The 19,962-nt window shown below is 43.3% G+C and overlaps 1 protein-coding gene across 1 annotated transcript in view; it reads right to left on the bottom strand.

The window, feature by feature from the left end:
* LOC126204045 (protein O-mannosyl-transferase TMTC2-like) overlaps positions 1–19,962 on the bottom strand; it is a 198,891-nt gene that overhangs the window by 84,743 nt on the left and 94,186 nt on the right. The gene's annotated exons all lie outside the window — the stretch shown is intronic.

Here is a 19,962-nt window from a genome sequence, read left to right as displayed (position 1 = left end):
CTTCAAAATGATAATTTACATTGGTCGTTCGACGCTAACACCATTACGCACCAATAATGGTGAATTGTAAGGAGAGACCTACATGTTGTAGGTTTCCCGCAGACGTAGATTTGCCATGGTGCGGATAAAAGGCATGACAAAATATCGGAGTAAAGTGGCATAGTTACTTAATAAGTACTACTAAGTGGAAGTAAGCAAGACTGTACAAATCTTGTGCGCAGAATGCCTAAACTACACACAGATTCACTGTGAATTCAGGTGGTATTTAGACCAAATGTATTATGGTGCGCAGACGTGGCTGTTGCTAGAAGGCCATCCACGTCTACTACAGAAGCCATTGTCCAGGATGTGATGAGGATGCCCAAACTGCTGATCTCGAATGGTTCTATGGCCAAGGAGAGGATTTCTGTTCGTCGAGGAACTGAAGACCGATGGACAGAAGGTTCCGACAGCTTTTTACACAAACTTGGTGAGTGTGTTGCAAAATACCGTCATGCACCTGTGTCACTTTGAAGTGTAGTGCAGTATTCAGTAAAAACTGCTTGGACCGCCATAATAAGATTTTCTTTTTGAAGTCTCCTCGTACTACAACTCCATGTGGTTCCTACAGAAGGGTCCATAGACCCATGTACTACGCCGGTCTTGCCACTCCTTACTGTAATTGTATTTGGCTGCTACCGCCCTTACGATTTGTAACCAAACTTGCTGTTAATCAGCGATAACTTTTCGTTAAAATTTATACTCAAATCAACAACAGTTTTGCATCATCCCTGTCCCGAGAGTTCCGGAACCTGTACAGAAAATGGGAATAGAGATCAACATAAACATCATTTCCGCCCTTTTTATTGCCCATGAAAACCCCACATTGCATGTTGTACCACCATACACCGAGACCTTCAGAGGCGGTGGTCAGGATTGATGTACTTCTAATACCCAGTAGCACATCCTCTTGGCTTGATACATGTCTGTATTCATCGTGGCATACTATCCACAGATTCATCAAGGCACTGTTGGTTCAGATTCTCCCATTCCTCAATCGGTGTAGATCCCTCAGAGCGGTTAGCAGGTCACGTCGTCCATAAACAGCCCTTTTCAATATATCCCAGGCATGTTCGATAGGGTTCATGTCTGGAGAACATGCTGGCCACTCTAGTCGAACGATGTCGTTATCCTGAAGGAAGTGATTCACAAGATGTGCATGAAGACGAATGCCTCGCTAATATGCCGCCGATATGGTTGCACTAGCGGTCGGAGCATGCCATACACGTATCGTACAGCCGTCACGGCACCTTCCATGACCACTAGCGGCGTACGTCAACCCCACATAATGCCACCCCAAAACAGCAGGGAACCTCCACCTTGCTGCACTCGCTGGGCAGTGTGTCTAAGGCATTCAGCCTGACCGGGTTGCCGCCAAACACCTCTCCGACGATTGTCTGGGTGAAGATATTTGCGACACTCATCGGTCAAGAGAACGTGATACCAATCCTGAGCGACCCTTTCGGCATGTTGTTGGGCCCATCTGCACCGCGCTGCATGGTGTCGTGATTGCAGATAGACCTCGCCATGGCGTCGGGAATGAAGTTGCGCACCATGCAGTCTATTGCGCAGAGTTTGTGTCGTAACACGACGTCCTGCGGCTGCACGAAAAGCATTATTCAACATGGAGGCGTTGCTGTCAGGGTTCCTCCAAGCCATAATCCGTAGGTAGCGGTCATCCACTGCAGTAGTAGCCCTTGGAGGGCCTGAGCGAGGCATGTCATCGACAGCTTCTGTCTCTCTATATGTCCGAATAACGTCATTTTGGTTCACTCCCCTGGTTGAGAGCCCTTCCTGGCACAAAGTGACAATGCGGACGCGATCGAACCGCGCTATTGACCGTCTAGGCATGGTTGAACTACAGACAACACGAGCCGTGTACCTCCTTCTTGGTGGAATGACTGGAACTGATCGGCTGTCGGACCTCCTCCATCTGATAGGCGCTACTCATGCATGGTTGTTCACATCTTTGGATGGGTTTAGTGACATCTCTGAACAGTCAACATCTATCTTCAGGAGTTCTGGGAACCGTGGTTGATGCACGACTTTTTCGATGTGTGTATAAATAAGTATTATATAGACCGCTAAGCCTCACGATTCTTAGCTTTCCCGCTTAAAATACAGGGTTATTCTAAGTGATGGACCCGTTTTCAAAACTTCGTAATTATTCACGTACAAATCCAAAATGAACAAGCTTTATACCATTGAAAAGAGGAAGTTTCAAATGTTTTTTTAACGTTTGATATAAATTTAATAATTTGTAATAATTTGTAATTAATTAGTTTCTAATAATTATTTAATAATGAGAAATGTGATAAATGTTATAAATGTTCAATGTGGCCACCGCTGGCTGCACCACAAACATCGACGCGTTAGCCAAACTCGTGCAACACACGCGAAAGCGCATCTGCTGTTACTGCTGTTCCGCAAATCGTTCAGAGTGGTTGGTAGAAGCGGGACGTAAACAGCTTCCTTCACATAACCCCATAAGAAATAGTCGCAGGGTGTGAGATCAGGAGATCTCGGTGGCCAGGAGTGCAGAGCCAGATCCTCAAGTCCCCTGCGACCGATCCAGTGCTGAGGAAGAGACTCATTCAAAAAGCCTCGTACTTCACGGTGGTAATGGGGAGGAGCTCCATCCTGTTCGAAAATGAAGTCCAGGTAATCTTTCATAAATGTGAGGGAACAGCCATTGTTCCAACATGTCCAGGTTCGTGATACCCATTAAAGTTCTTTCTGCAAAGAATAATGGTCCATAAACCTTTGTACGAGATACGGCACAGAGCACGTTGATCTTCGGGTAGTCTCTTTCCTGTTGCAATCGTGAATATGGATAAGACGCTTCTCTTTGTCACTGGGGTTGAGAGCCTGCACAAGTTGTAATCGGTAGGGCTTCTGCAACATACACCGTCTCAGAACTTTCCGTACAGTTGGTTAAGGTATTCCAAGTTCTCGATTGACTCTATTGGTAGAATTACTGGGACTGTGCACAAAACTTTCTCGGATCCTTCGGACATCATTCCCTAACACACGCAGTCGGCCTGTGTTTTTTCCTTTGCACACAATCCCAGTCTGTTTAAATTGCTTAAAGCAACGGATAAAGCTTTTGCGAGTTGGTGGTTGAATACCGAATTTGGTACCAAATGCCCGTTGCACTGCAATTTGCAACTCACTTTTCGCGAACTAAAGAACTCAGGAAACCTTGTGCTCTACAGTCGATATCTTACTCACAATGGACAGTAAAACGAAACGACGACCCTATTGCCGCGCGACCTCTACCGGCCGCTTCCGAAACCGTCACCACCCGCCCGCTGCCGCCCGCCAAAAGCTTTGAAACTTCCTCTTTTCATTGGTATAAAGCTTGTTCAATTTGGATTTGTACTTGAATGCATACGAATTTTTCAAAATGGGTCCATCATTTATAATAACCCTGTATTTAATTTCAGTAATGGGGTTCGAGGTATGACCACATATTCAGGTTGACCAGCTGATTACGTTACATTGTTGTTTCCTCCTTGTAACCAGTTGGTTGTTTTGAAATTCATTTCACTACAAATATGGTATAATTTGCAGTTGCTATCGTAATATGGGACTGGAATTGTAAATTTTAAGTAATAAGAATAAAAGTAATGACATAACTCACGAAAACAACTCAGAAGTCACCAAACCGATACGGTAATGGTTTGCACATTTTTGAGTTACAATAACGATACCAATACAACACAAGAACACACGTAGACTTAAATATTTTTTATTCTTGACGGGTGCTGTGGATTGCCCATGAAGAAAGAGAAGTTTAACACAAATCAGAGATCGTTTTCTTGGTTTGGTTCATTATAAATTGTTGTCCGCTGGCAGTGTAACATTGATACATACGTACTGAAGTCATACAAAGCTTTGTTTGAATCACCACATTAGTTCTAGCGTACAGCGATGTTGTGTACAACAAACAGCATGTTAAGAGAGCAATTCACGAGGTTGCAAGCAGTGAAGCCACGCGGGATTAGCCGAGCGGTCTAGGGCGCTGCAGTCATGGACTCTGCTGCTAATCCCGGCGAAAGTTTGAGTCCTCCCTCGGGCATGGGTGTGTGTGTTTGTCCTTAGGATAATTTAGGTTAAGTAGTGTGTAAGCGTAGGGACTGATGACCTTAGCAGTTAAGTTCCATAACATTTCACACACAACAAGCAGTGAATAACAAATACTTAGACCCGCAGATCTGGGAGGAGCGCAATACAAACAGACCGATTGGAGTTGCACTAGATGTGTGTTGTTGTCTGTAGAGGAGATTATGTTCACCAAGAAAATTTATCAAACGTGTTTCATTATTCCACAATGAACAGATGTAAAGAAACTGGTAAACTGTCGTCTTGCCGAAGCTGTAACACGGACGCTGCTAGACGTCGCCTGTGAGTAGGGCAGCTTACACACACAGCAGCAACCAAGATGAACGTAAGCGTGGGCTTCAGCCTAGACCTCAGAGTACTTCTGTTTCGAGCACGGGGTAAACAAAAGCAAATCTGATTCACGAACGGGTATACAACATGCTCCTGCTCTGATACGGAGAGCAGTAATACCACCACTGGTTTGCGACAGCTTAAGTTATTTTCACAACTAGCTGCCACGGCTGATTGTACCAGATATGCGGAGTGTCGAGCTCCAAGGCTACTGAGGGGATGGGGAAACCCTGGCGAATTACTTCCCTGCCGTGGGCAGCCGCTGCCGTGTTGAAGGAACTGGTCGCGTGACAAGGCGCAATTTATCAGGCGTCCTGTAGCCGTTGTATCATGCTTACCAATGCACGCCTGCCCCCAATGACAGTGTCACCTCGTAGCCTTGACGAAATCGATCGTTGAATGTTACGACCCATTCCTCGTACTACCCGTAACAGCTCTCGATTGTGTGACTTTTCATAGTTCAAAAACTTTACAACTGCATTTGCTTCCGTCTGCGCTATCGCTTTGTCGTCCTTATAACTGATTAAAGCATTACATAGATTATATAATAGACTTGCATATATATGCGGCTTTTTTACGACAGTCGTCATTTCTCGCTCTCAGATTCCATGTGTCCAGCCTTGAATTCATCGCATCTCTTAACAACAGATAAAAATTCACTTGACGCCTTCCTGAGAGACAATCTCCACTCATTCCAAATTAATAATGTAAGTGTAGACCAGATGTGGCTTAAAGTCAAAGAAATAGTATCGGTAGCAATTGAGAGATTTACACCAAATAAATTAACAAACGACGGAGCTGATACTCCTTGGTACACAAAACGGGTTAACACAGCCTTCCGAAATGCCTTTACAGAAAAAGACGAAGAAAATATTCCAGAATTCGAATTGAAAACAGCTGCCAACATGAGTAACGTAGAAGTAAATATCCTCAGAGTAGTGAAGCAACTTAAATCACTTAATAAAACCAAGTCTTCTTGTCCAGACTGTATACCTATTAGGTTCCTTTCGGAGTATGTTGATGCATTAGCTCCATACTTAACGATAATATACAACCGTTCGCTCGACGAAAGATCCGTACCCGAAGAGTGCAAAGTTGCACAGGTCGCACCAATATTCAAGAAAGGTAGTAGGAGTAAGCCACTAAATTACAGGCCCATATCGTTAACGTCGATACGCTGCAGGATTTTAGAATATATATTGTGTTCGAACGTAATGCATTGCCTCGAAGAAAACGGTCTATTGACACACAGTCAACATGGGTTTAGAAAACATCGTTCCTCTGAAACATTGTTGAGTGTTATTGGTTCAAATGGTTCAAATGGCTCTGAGCACTAGGGACTTAACAGCTGAGGTCATCAGTCCCCTAGAACTTAGAACTACTTAAACCTATCTAACCTAAGGACATCACATACATCCATGCCCGAGGCAGGATTCGAACCTGCGACCGTAGCGGTCGCGCGGTTCCAGACTGTAGCGCCTAGAACCGTTCGGCCACCTTTTCCGGCTGAGTGTTATTGACAAGGAATTTCAGATCGATTCCGTATTTCTGAATTACCGGAAGGCTTTTGACACTATACCACAAAAGCGGCTTGTAGTGAAATTGCGTGATTATGGAATATCGTCTCAGTTATGTGACTGGATTGGTGGTTTCCCGTCAGAGAGGTCACAGTTCACAGTAACTGACGGAGAGTCATCGAGTAAAACGGAAGTGATTTTTGGCGTTCCCCAAGGTAGTGTTATGGGCCCTTTGCTGTTCCTTTTGTATATAAACGATTTTGGAGACAATCTGAGCAGCCGTCTTCGGTTGGTTGCAGATGACGCTGTCGTTTATCGCCTAATAAAGTCATCAGAAGCTCAAAACAAACTGCAAAACGATTTAGAAGAAATATCGAAATAGTGCGAAAAGTGCCAGTTGACCTTAAATAACGAAAGACGTGAGGTCATCCACATGAGTGCTAAAAAGAACGCGTTAAACTTCGGTTACACGATAAATCAGTCTAATCTAAAAGCCCTAAATTCAACTAAATACCTAGGAATTACAATTACGAACAATTTGAATTGGACGGAACGCATAGAAAATGTTGTGGGGAAGGGTAACCAAAGACTGCGTTACATTGGCAGGACACTTAGAAAATGTAACAGACCTACTAAGGAGACTGCCTACACTACGCTTGTCCGTCCTCTTTTAGAATACTGTTGCGCGGTGTGGGGTCCTTACCAGATAGGACTGACTGAGTACATCGAAAAAGTTCAAAGAAAGGCAGCAAGTTTTGTATTATCGCGAAATATGGGAGAGAGTGTCACAGAAATGATACAGGATTTGGGATGGACATCATTAAAAGAAAGGCGTTTTTCGTTGCGACGGAATCTTCTCACGAAATTCCAATCACCAACTTTCTCCACTGAATCCGAAAATATTTTGTCGACACCGACTTACATAGGGAGGAACGATCACCACGATAAAATAAGGGAAATCAGAGCTCGTACGGAAAGATATAGGTGTTCATTCTTCCCGCGCGCTATACTAGATTGGAATAATAGAGAATTGTGAACGTGGTTCGATGAAACCTCTGCCAGGCACTTAAATGTGATTTGCAGAGTATCCATGTAGATGCAGATGTAGATCTTGCATCCATCTTCTAGTCGCTCTTCCGTTCATCTGGTGTACATTCATTTATATTTTTTAGCCATCGGTTAACATTCATTCGCTGGAGGTGGCTGCACCAAGTTAACATTTAGCTATCCATGGCATCGAGTGTCTTTTTCTCATACAGTTTCCGGTATTTTTTGGTTTCTGTTACGTTCCAATCTGTAAATGCTACAACTTATTCGCCAAAAATCAATCTCAAGCGTAATAAATTTATTTTTGTCCTTTTCGGTTAGCTAATATATTTCAGCACCGTACGTGGTGATACTCGCTACGAGTAGCCTGTGCAGCAAGACCTCCGTTTTGTTTGTAATTTTGTCACTTCATAGGAGGAACGTAAATTGGCCATTTATTCTTTTGCTTGCCAATTTTATTTGTCATGACTTGTGCGCTTCGTCCGTTTCTTGGAACAGTGATGCCTAAGTATTTGAATGTACAGACATTTTTAATTTGCAGAATGTTACAGCGAAGGTCAATGAGAAGATTTGAACGTAGGGTTGTCCAAAAATAAAAATATCTTTACCTTGTAATACTTGGGCGACACTTTTACAACAAATGGAAGAAGTGCACGAGAGATCACAAATGAAACTGGCAAGTAAAATGAGTAAGTGTCCAACTCAACTCTTTGGTATGGAGTGACAAAATTACAAAAAAAAAAAAAAAAAAATACGAAGGTCTTTCCGTAAAAGTCAGTTGCAGAGAGTATCAGCTCATATGGCGCTGAAATACGGGAGCTAAACAAAAAGTGTGCAAGGTGTTTCAGAATGACATTTTAAAAAATTATTATAAGATAGCTAACATTAAAACAAGAAAAACTTATGCTGAAAGCATCGGCTGTAAAATGCACACCTTAAGAACTATGAGCACAGTTGTTCGTCCTCCATACTGTGAAACACATCTCTTCTACTACAAGCTCTTTCCTTTCCATATTTTGGGAGGAGGTAATACGAAAAAGAACAAGTCCAAGGAAAAAAAAAGTCCAGTAAACATGGGCTCTATACAGCATACCTTAAGAACTATGAACACTTGTTCATCTTCTCTACTGTATAGCTCTTACGATACGAACTTTAGAACCAGTGCTTAGCAGCCGGCCGAAGTGGCCGTGCGGTTAAAGGCGCTGCAGTCTGGAACCGCAAGACCGCTACGGTCGCAGGTTCGAATCCTGCCTCGGGCATGGATGTTTGTGATGTCCTTAGGTTAGTTAGGTTTAACTAGTTCTAAGTTCTAGGGGACTAATGACCTCAGCAGTTGAGTCCCATAGTGCTCAGAGCCATTTGAACCAGTGCTTAGCGGACATACACTCCTGGAAATTGAAATAAGAACACCGTGAATTCATTGTCCCAGGAAGGGGAAACTTTATTGACACATTCCTGGGGTCAGATACATCACATGATCACACTGACAGAACCACAGGCACATAGACACAGGCAACAGAGCATGCACAATGTCGGCACTAGTACAGTGTATATCCACCTTTCGCAGCAATGCAGGCTGCTATTCTCCCATGGAGACGATCGTAGAGATGCTGGATGTAGTCCTGTGGATCGGCTTGCCATGCCATTTCCACCTGGCGCCTCAGTTGGACCAGCGTTCGTGCTGGACGTGCAGACCGCGTGAGACGACGCTTCATCCAGTCCCAAACATGCTCAATGGGGGACAGATCCGGAGATCTTGCTGGCCAGGGTAGTTGACTTACACCTTCTAGAGCACGTTGGGTGGCACGGGATACATGCGGACGTGCATTGTCCTGTTGGAACAGCAAGTTCCCTTGCCGGTTTAGGAATGGTAGAACGATGGGTTCGATGACGGTTTGGATGTACTGTGCACTATTCAGTGTCCCCTCGACGATCACCAGTGGTGTACGGCCAGTGTAGGAGATCGCTCCCCACACCATGATGCCGGGTGTTGGCCCTGTGTGCCTCGGTCGTATGCAGTCCTGATTGTGGCGCTCACCTGCACGGCGCCAAACACGCATACGACCATCATTGGCACCAAGGCAGAAGCGACTCTCATCGCTGAAGACGACACGTCTCCATTCGTCCCTCCATTCACGCCTGTCGCGACACCACTGGAGGCGGGCTGCACGATGTTGGGTCGTGAGCGGAAGACGGCCTAACGGTGTGCGGGACCGTAGCCCAGCTTCATGGAGACGGTTGCGAATGGTCCTCGCCGATACCCCAGGAGCAACAGTGTCCCTAATTTGCTGGGAAGTGGCGGTGCGGTCCCCTACGGCACTGCGTAGGATCCTACGGTCTTGGCGTGCATCCGTGCGTCGCTGCGGTCCGGTCCCAGGTCGACGGGCACGTGCACCTTCCGCCGACCACTGGCGACAACATCGATGTACTGTGGAGACCTCACGCCCCACGTGTTGAGCAATTCGGCGGTACGTCCACCCGGCCTCCCGCATGCCCACTATACGCCCTCGCTCAAAGTCCGTCAACTGCACATACGGTTCACGTCCACGCTGTTGCGGCATGCTACCAGTGTTAAAGACTGCGATGGAGCTCCGTATGCCACGGCAAACTGGCTGACACTGACGGCGGCGGTGCACAAATGCTGCGCAGCTAGCGCCATTCGACGGCCAACACCGCGGTTCCTGGTGTGTCCGCTGTGCCGTGCGTGTGATCATTGCTTGTACAGCCCTCTCGCAGTGTCCGGAGCAAGTATGGTGGGTCTGACACACCGGTGTCAATGTGTTCTTTTTTCCATTTCCAGGAGTGTATTTGTTTTGTTTTTATCCATGCTACTGTCTCACAAAAAATGAAAAGCATAGAGCTGTAGTAGAAGAGACGTATTTCACAGTAACGAGGATGAACAAGTGCTCATAACTCTTAAGATATGTATATGAAAGCCCATGTTTACTGGATTTGTTTTCTTATTTTGGTGTAAGGAAACTGTCCCCAAAAATTTAAAATGTCCTTCTGAAACACCCTGTATATAAATATAAAATATAAATTTTAGCATGTATGATTCGACATATGTACCTGTCCTGTGTGTGTGTGTGTGTGTGTGTGTGTGTGTGTGTGCATCCAAAATCCCGCACTAGAGATCAGAAACGGAGAGGGTACGAGTCGAGTGTTGCGGGTAGCGTACTGCACAAATCAAGGCGTTGCTCTTACACTAATGCTGACAGTCTTCCTTTGTTCTTGCTGCAGTTCCGCGGGAATGACGAGTCCCAGAACTGTGGCGCTTCGGTCGCTTCATACTTGTCGACTCGTTCTCTCTTACTGAAGCGTGCAGGAGTATAAGACAAGTCGTGACTTAATTATAATACAGATGAGTACACGACTTTGCTGGTGTAAAGTAGCGTGACAAAGCGGAATGACCGATTCACGGAATCAGATGACTTTTATTGAAGCTGTGTTATGTGGGATCTGGAGGGTGTAAGACGAAAATTAATTGATTTAAAGTCCACAACCGCGGATGTTTTCCATTAGAGGAGGAGTTATATCGTGAATAAGTTTCATGTTATACAATCATGACGTGAAACATACAAATTTCGTCGAATACAAACAAAATGATTGTATTATTTTTTTATTCCACATCAACCATGAGAAAACATACGTGCTGCGTCAAACGAAAAGTGGGCACAAAGCAAAGTCAGTGTTATATTCCTTGGACAAAAAAAGCGCTCTATATCAGTATGCATTTGGTCGTGGAAACTTGCGTTTATGGGCTAAGAGCAAGTTGTGTAGCTTATAATTTATCTCTGTAATTTATTTTAATAATTAATAACCATTTAGAGATTGCAGTTCATCCTCATTTCATGTTTTTCTGGTACTGTTGTTACAAATTCGGAAACGCCTCGAATTTGTGTGTATGTCAACTAAATTGTTAGACATCCTGCGAATATACAGGGTGGATAACTGAAGACTTGCACGACTAATACCGCGGAAATTGAAAGTTCTATTAACGTGCAGTTTGCGCAGAATGGATCGGTATCAGGGGCTTGTATTGTTAGCCAATCAACAAATCGCAATAATATTTAGAAAGTGTACTTTTTCAGCAAACATACGCTTTACTTAATGGAACAATGCCTATTGACATTAACTAACTGAAAGTAGCGTATATTAGAATGTCTGGCTTGTTTGTTTCTAGTGCAGGCCTTTTTCGAGACATCGTATTTTGAAAAGTTTCCACAGTGACACTTGTTTGTGCCAATCAGACTGAGTAGTTGCTAGGTGCGATGTTGTTATGTTTGCTTACAGTGTGCTTCTGTGTTCCTTGAGTGCACTGCAAACACAGAACCCAAATGAATATTTCAACAGCATAATTTGGAACTGCCTTCCTAAAACTGCATTTGTAGGCATGCATACAATGAAACTAGGAGTTCATCATGCTGTTATTACATTCAATTGTGCTAATATTGGAAAGTGTTGAGTACTGAAAAAGCTGGGAATTAATCTTGGTGAAAATATGATCACTGGGCTGCAACAATGCGATAAAATGAGGATAGCCGATGCAGACAGGTCTGCATCTAATATGGCTAAGAAAGCAAAACAAACATCCAGGAAGGTGAAAAAGAAGCTGGAAGACCTGCTAGAGGCCAAAGAAGGGCCATCATATGCAGCAGGACAGTTTTAATTAACTGTAAGTAACAAATTTCAAAAGTTTTTTCTTTAAAGTCAGTTTCCCACAAACTAAAATTTTCAGTACATATTCCCCATTATATCAGAAACTATCGTAGATAAATGAATTAAATTTTCAGTGACTCATAAAAAGCCACCTCTGCTACTACATTCATTAGTATTCCCCCATTAGGAAGTTCACAAAAAATATTTTCTGCAGAAAAAAACTAATATTTTTTGTTAATAAATTTAAAAAAGTATTTCTTAAAAACTATAAAATGGATAAAGTAGATTTTAGTATAGTTGACTCTATTAGCGTCATGTAATATACGGTAAAAATATTAAGGTCCTGCATCAAATAGTTTTTTCAGAAATGGGTCAAATACTTGCCTAAATTAACATGGGTTATATAGGCAGAGTGTGGTCCCCTTAACCTGTGAACTTGCAATGTTAATGTAGTCCAGAAACTTCATTACTCTACATTCATTATTTTTCGGTGTTGCAAATTTTTTCCATCAGCATAGAAAAACAAAAAATAAAAAGCCTGCACTATTGCAATTCTGTTTAATGTGAAAATGAAAGGAAAAAAAAGAAAAAGGAAAAGGATGTCCCTCCTAAGAGTCGTCAGGCGATTTTGATGTTTCGGCAGACATTTGTAATTTCGTTTTTGTAATGTGTAGCTGGTGCTAGCCCAAACAAATGCTGCTCATCATGTCTTTTATGCGATGCCCTGCTTATGCAGATCGATATTAGTTTTTTATCGATACCTATTAACAGGAACCGCAAAACGCCAAGAATACCCAGTACTCCAGCAGCGAGTGAGCAGCGCTGCTGCATGTCGAAAGTGGTCAGTGCTGGCCAGGTCGGTACGGGAGTCGTTGCTGGAGTACCGGGTGTTCTTCGCGTTTTGCGGTTCCTGTTAAAACGTATCGATAAAAAAAACCAATATCGCTATGCGTAAGCAGGGCATCGCATAGAGGACGTGATGAGCAGCATTTTTTTGGGTTGTCTCCAGCTACACACTGCGAAAACTAAATTACATGTACTTGCCGAAACAGCAGGAAAAATGCACCTGCCGACTCTCAGGAAACACATCCAGTATGTCAGGTTATTACAGCTTATTACGCATACCTGGATATGGTGTGTTTCCATCGAGTCTTCACATATCTCTCAATGCAAAGCGTTTTGGATAGCCAGCTGGTTAGGCAATTATCTGCATGTTCTGTGGTTCTTAACCGTGACGTCTTACTGTGGTATGAAACAAGTCTGTTTTACAATGATGATATATCCTCGGGGTGGATAATTATAGCAACGTCCAGACCATTTTCATGATATACTTTACTGTGTTTTAAGCTTAACTATGTTCATTGTGTACGCCCTCTTCAACACACACAAACCACACACCACACCTCATGCTTCTACACATTCAGAATTGCTGGCCCACCCACTGGAACCAACTCTCGGAGCCTTGCTTCCCACATCAGTCTTCAGTACACTACAGCCGTCCTTTCGTCCCATCTTAGACTCCCGTGATCAGCCCCCTTCCCTCGAAGTTTCAGATCTGCACACAGCTGTTCATTGACCGTAAGCTGCTATTTGCTGTCTCACAGACTCTGACCTGTACGTGATCGTTGTTTTCCAATACCGATTTATTCATTTATCTAACATGAACACAATTTTTAATCCTTTAACAGTGTCGTGCTATACTTACAGTTTACTTTAACCTCCTTTTTATGTTCATCAGATTCAGGTTCAAAATGGTTAATTACGGTTACTTCTATAAATGCTGATAGCTTTAACTCTGTATTCACAATAAAGCGGCGCTGTCCGCAAGCAGGTGTCAACAAGGTTTGTTACATTGGTTACGTTGTTTGACGAGGGATGGGCACTGCGATTGTAACTTCTGTAATTATAACTTCATTGATGTAGCTATCACTAAGCCAGCTGCAGACCACACCAGCGATTGCATATGGCAATAGCACGACAAAATTACAGTATATATCCGCTCTTGCCAGAAAACTAAAGCAACCTGACTGGATTAAATACCAATAAACTGCGCTTAGCACTCACTAATGTTGTGATGACTGATCGGTTAGCAATTAATATTGTTCTATTTACACACACATTTGTGTAGATAAAACTTTTTCGAATAGTGGTGTAAATTTATTGTAATATTTGATATGTAGGGTGAATCGTTTAAAAGCGGCACGGCAAATATTTCAGAAATGCTGTTGGCGTGTAGTTTCCACAGAATGAATTGTTAGTAAGGAGCTAGTGTTGTTAGGCAATCAACATATTGTAATAATATTTACCAAGTGTACTTTTTGTGGAAACATACTTTTTAAATGGAACAGTGCCTATACACGGTAAGAAACTAAAAGTAGGATAAATTGTAATGTTAGTAGTGTTTCTTGCAGGATTCTAGTGCGAGTCGTTTACGAGGTTTCGTATTTTGGAAACTTCCCATACTGACAGTTGTACAGTATCCGTGGTAGCACACACTAAAGAACACTAAGTATGTGGACTGTTACCAGTAACTAGACAACTGACCATCACAGCTTGTGTTCGAAATGACCACCGGCAGCGGCAGTACACCCTTCTAGTCTGGAAAGGAACGACTGCTGCATACGTGCTAGTATTTCAGAGTGAAGATGTCCGTGCAGGCGGTAGTAATGCGTCGTTGCGTATCATCTGGTGTAGTTGTTACCTCTTTGCAGACAGCGTCTTTCAGCTTTCCCCACAGATTGACGTATTCCAATCTCTGTCTTCCTCTACAGTTTTTGCCCTCTACAGCTCCTTCTAGTACCATGGAAGTCATTCCCTCATGTCTTACCATATGTCCTATCATCCTGTCCCTTCTCCTTATCAGTGTTTTCCACATATTCCTTTCCTCTCCGATTCTGCGTAGAACCTCCTCATACCTTACCTTATCAGTCCACCTAATTTTCAACATTCGTCTATAGCACCACATCTCAAATGCTTCGATTCTCTTCTGTTCCGGTTTACCCACAGTCCATGTTTCACTACCATACAGTGCTGTACTCCAGACGTACATCCTCAGAAATTTCTCCCTCAAATTAAGGCCGGTATTTGATATTAGTAGACTTCTCTTGGCCAGAAATGCCTTTTTTGCCATAGCGAGTCTGCTTTTGATGTCCTCCTTGCTCCGGCCGTCATTGGTTATTTTACTGCCTAGGTAGCAGAATTCCTTAACTTCATTGACTTCGTGACCATCAATCCTGATGTTAAGTTTCTCGCTGTTCTCATTTCTACTACTTCTCATTACCTTCGTCTTTCTCCGATTTAATCTCAAATCATACTGTGTACTCATTAGACTGTTCATTCCGTTCAGCAGATCATTTAATTCTTCTTCACTTTCACTCAGGATAGCAATGTCATCAGCGAATCGTATCATTGATATCCTTTCACCTTGTATTTTAATTCCACTCCTGAACCTTTCTTTCATTTCCATCATTGCTTCCTCGATGTACAGATTGAAGAGTAGGGGTGAAAGGCTACAGCCTTGTCTTACACCCTTCTTAATACGAGCACTTCGTTCTTGATCGTCCACTCTTATTATTCCCTCTTGGCTGTTGTACATATTGTATATGACCCGTCTCTCCCTATAGCTTACCCCTACTTTTTTCAGAATCTCGAACAGCTTGCACCATTTTATATTGTCGAACGCTTTTTCCAGGTCGACAAATCCTATGAAAGTGTCTTGATTTTTCTTTAGCCTTGCTTCCATTATTAGCCGTAACGTCAGAATTGCCTCTCTCGTCCCTTTACTTATCCTAAAGGCAAACTGATCGTCACCTAGCGCATTCTCAATTTTCTTTTCCATTCTTCTGTATATTATTCTTGTAAGCAGCTTCGATGCATGAGCTGTTAAGCTGATTGTGCGATAATTCTCGCACTTGTCAGCTCTTGCCGTCTTCGGAATTGTGTGGATGATGCTTTTTCGAAAGTCAGATGGTATGTCGCCAGACTCATATATTCTACACACCAACGTGAATAGTCGTTTTGTTGCCACTTCCCCCAATGATTTTAGAAATTCTGATGGAATGTTATCTATCCCTTCTGCCTTATTTGACCGTAAGTCCGCCAAAGCTCTTTTAAATTCCGATTCTAATACTGGATCCCCTATCTCTTCTAAATCGACTCCTGTTTCTTCTTCTATCACATCAGACAAATCTTCACCCTCATAGAGGCTTTCAATGTATTCTTTCCACCTATCTGCTCTCTCCTCTGCATTTAACAGTGGAATTCCCGTTGCACTCTTAATGTTACCACCGTTGCTTTTAATGTCACCAAAGGTTGTTTTGACTCCTGTATGCTGAGTCTGTCCTTCCGACAATCATATCTTTTTCGATGTCTTCACATTTTTCCTGCAGCCATTTCGTCTTAGCTTCCCTGTACTTCCTATTTATTTCATTCCTCAGCGACTTGTATTTCTGTATTCCTGATTTTCCCGGAACATGTATGTACTTCCTCCTTTCATCAATCAACTGAAGTATTTCTTCTGTTACCCATGGTTTCTTCGCAGCTACCTTCTGTGTACCTTTGTTTTCCTTCCCAACTTCTGTGATGGCCCTTTTTAGAGATGTCCATTCCTCTTCAACTGTACTGCCTACTGCGCCATTCCTTATTGCTGTATCTATAGCGTTAGAGAACTTCAAACGTATCTCGTCATTCCTTAGTACTTCCGTATCCCACTTCTTTGCGTATTGATTCTTCCTGACTAATGTCTTGAACTTCAGCCTATTCTTGATCACTACTATATTGTGATCTGAGTCTATATCTGCTCCTGGGTATGCCTTACAATCCAGTATCTGATTTCGGAATCTCTGTCTGACCATGATGTAATCTAATTGAAATCTTCCCGTATCTCCCGGCCTTTTCCAAGTATACCTCTTCCTCTTGTGATTCTTGAACAGGGTATTCGCTATTACTAGCTGAAACTTGTTACAGAACTCAGTTAGTCTTTCTCCTCTTTCATTCCTCGTCCCAAGCCCATATTCTCCTGTAACCTTTTCTTCTACTCCTTCCCCTACAACTGCATTCCAGTCGCCCATGACTATTAGATTTTCGTCCCCCTTTACATACTGCATTACCCTTTCAATACCCTCATACACTTTCTCTATCTGTTCATCTTCAGCTTGCGACGTCGGCATGTATACCTGAACTATCGTTGTCGTTGTTGGTCTGCTGTCGATTCTGATTAGAACAACCCGGTCACTGAACTGTTCACAGTAACACACCCTCTGCCCTACCTTCCTATTCATAACGAATCCTACACCTGTTATACCATTTTCTGCTGCTGTTGATATTACCCGATACTCATCTGACCAGAAATCCTTGTCTTCCTTCCACTTCACTTCACTGACCCCTACTATATCTAGATTGAGCCTTTGCATTTCCCTTTTCAGATTTTCTAGTTTCCCTACCACGTTCAAGCTTCTGACATTCCACGCCCCGACTCGTAGAACGTTATCCTTTCGTTGATTATTCAATCTTTTTCTCATGGTAACCTCCCCCTTGGCAGTCCCCTCCCGGAGATCCGAATGGGGGACTATTCCGGAATCTTTTGCCAATGGAGAGATCATCATGACACAGTTACAGGCCACATGTCCTGTGGATACACGTTACGTGTCTTTAATGCAGTGGTTTCCATTGCCTTCTGCATCCTCATGTCGTTGATCATTGCTGATTCTTTCGCCTTTAGGGGCAATTTCCCACCCCTAGGACAAGACAGTGCCCTGAACCTCTATCCGCTCCTCCGCCCTCTTTGACAAGGCCGTTGGCAGAATGAGGCTGACTTCTTATGCCGGAAGTCTTCGGCCGCCAATGCTGATTATTTATCAAAATTTAGGCAGTGGCGGGGATCGAACCCGGGACCGAAGACGTTTTGATTATGAATAAAAGACGCTATCCCTAGACCACGGGTGCAGTGATAAAAGTCTATAGGCGTCAAATCTGGGGAACGGACCGGCTAAGATACAGCTCCTCGGTGTCCATTCCAACGATTCGGAAGCAGTTCGTGAGGATATGCTGTAATACTTCGTGCACTATGGGCTGGACAGCCATCATGTTAGTATGAACGTCATCTAACATCCTTGGAAGCTGCTATACTTGTGTGTGTTCAGTGTTCCCGTTTATGAAACACCTGATGAAGCCAATCGGATTGTCGACAGACAAACAGTGAATGTGTCGGGTATTTATCTAGACATGACTGGTAAATGTGACTGCATCACTAAACAAGATACATGGTATCCTGTCATATTAGCCATATACAGAAGTTAACACCTTCTCATAATCGTTTCCATGCAGCTCTTGATGGAGAGAGATGTGATAGTGATGGAACCTATGTCTATGGAGAATGCGTAGGACAGTGACCTGACTCATGCCGCTTCCTCGTGCAATTGCGCTGGAGCTAACGTGCGGATCAACTGCAACAGCAGCAAGAAAATTCATTTCACCTCTTCTATCATCACTTGTTTACTTCTGTTACGTTGTCTAGGTGTTCCAGTACCACATTCATGTAACTGGTTGAAGAGACTGATAAATACCTGCCAAGACGGTTTACCTTGCTGCAAACACCGTACAAGACCGAACTGCATTCTTCCTAAACTCGCCTTACAACCTAAGTGTGTCGGCTTTTTCTGCATTCGTAAATCCCACAGCCCACTCACGACCTACTTTTTGATTGTCTCACGCTAACCCTGTCCGGTCAACAATTTTCCATTTTCTAATTTTTTCCCTCTCATATCAACAGTTAGTTTTCTCAGCCTTGTTCCCAAACGTTTTTGAACATGGCTTACACATTCTATTTTGCTAATAATGGCATCTCCATATGGCTTAGAGTTCACCACATTGTTGTATGCCTTACTACCACCATCGCCCAAATATTTGGTGTACCGTACGCCTCTTGTTTCTACAGAGCTATGAAATATTTGTTGTACTCCATGAACTTCCATACCACCACTTGTGCCTCTAACATTAGCCACACAGTTGTGTTCTTTATGTTCATTGACTTTACAACATTTGTAATATTTAGACATTATCTCCACATCTAACACTTTACTGGTGTCTACACTCGTTGCAGTCACTACTCCATTCAGAGAAGTATGTCCTCTTTTCTGCCAACTTCCATCAAGTGCAACTGCAATATCCGAACATCCATCATTTTCTTCCACTGCTTCCCTAGCAGCCAGTTTCATGTTTTCCTCACTGACGTCACATACAGCTTTCTCTAATATTGCAGTCAGTTTTTCAAATTTATTTGGTGGTTGATGTAATTTCATCACTGAACAAAATGTTTCCCTGCAGCCATGTCCTTGCCAATGGATCGTAAGGTGCAAACTAATCTAGTATTGATTTCATAAGGTACACTTGCATCTGGTTTTGAAGAACTCATAAATGAAATCACAGCTGAGCATTAGTGCAAATTAAATCCAAAACAATTGCTAGGTGTTTTCTCCCACTGACGCTCTCACAAATTTTCACACTCTATGACTCACCAAACTGTCTACATTGTACAAATTTAGAAATTACATGTGATAATATTCTCAAATTTATAATAATGTTACTGCACCCCTTGTCGCTTACGGTAAATTCGTTGTAACTCTCTTGAAATGGTGAGAGCTTCTTTGATGATGCCCTTGTTGAAGAATTACAATTAGAAACATCGTTGCCAGGCGACATAACCTCTTGTACAGAAAGCTTTCTAAACTTGTTTCCTCTAAACTGTCATTTCTTGAAAATGCCTTTACATTTCGTCATCTTCAATAAAGACAATAAAACCTTAATCTATCGAACTACACTCCTGGAAATGGAAAAAAGAACACATTGACACCGGTGTGTCAGACCCACCATACTTGCTCCGGACACTGCGAGAGGGCTGTACAAGCAATGATCACACGCACGGCACAGCGGACACACCAGGAACCGCGGTGTTGGTCGTCGAGTGGCGCTAGCTGCGCAGCATTTGTGCACCGCCGCCGTCAGTGTCAGCCAGTTTGCCGTGGCATACGGAGCTCCATCGCAGTCTTTAACACTGGTAGCATGCCGCGACAGCGTGGACGTGAACCGTATGTGCAGTTGACGGACTTTGAGCGAGGGCGTATAGTGGGCATGCGGGAGGCCGGGTGGACGTACCGCCGAATTGCTCAACACGTGGGGCGTGAGGTCTCCACAGTACATCGATGTTGTCGCCAGTGGTCGGCGGAAGGTGCACGTGCCCGTCGACCTG

The sequence above is a fragment of the Schistocerca nitens genome, chromosome 9 (assembly GCF_023898315.1).
Source record: "Schistocerca nitens isolate TAMUIC-IGC-003100 chromosome 9, iqSchNite1.1, whole genome shotgun sequence".
Classification (NCBI taxonomy): domain Eukaryota; kingdom Metazoa; phylum Arthropoda; class Insecta; order Orthoptera; family Acrididae; genus Schistocerca; species Schistocerca nitens.
The sequence above is the reverse complement of the archived record's forward strand: the minus strand, read 5'-3'. Positions and strand labels throughout refer to the sequence as shown.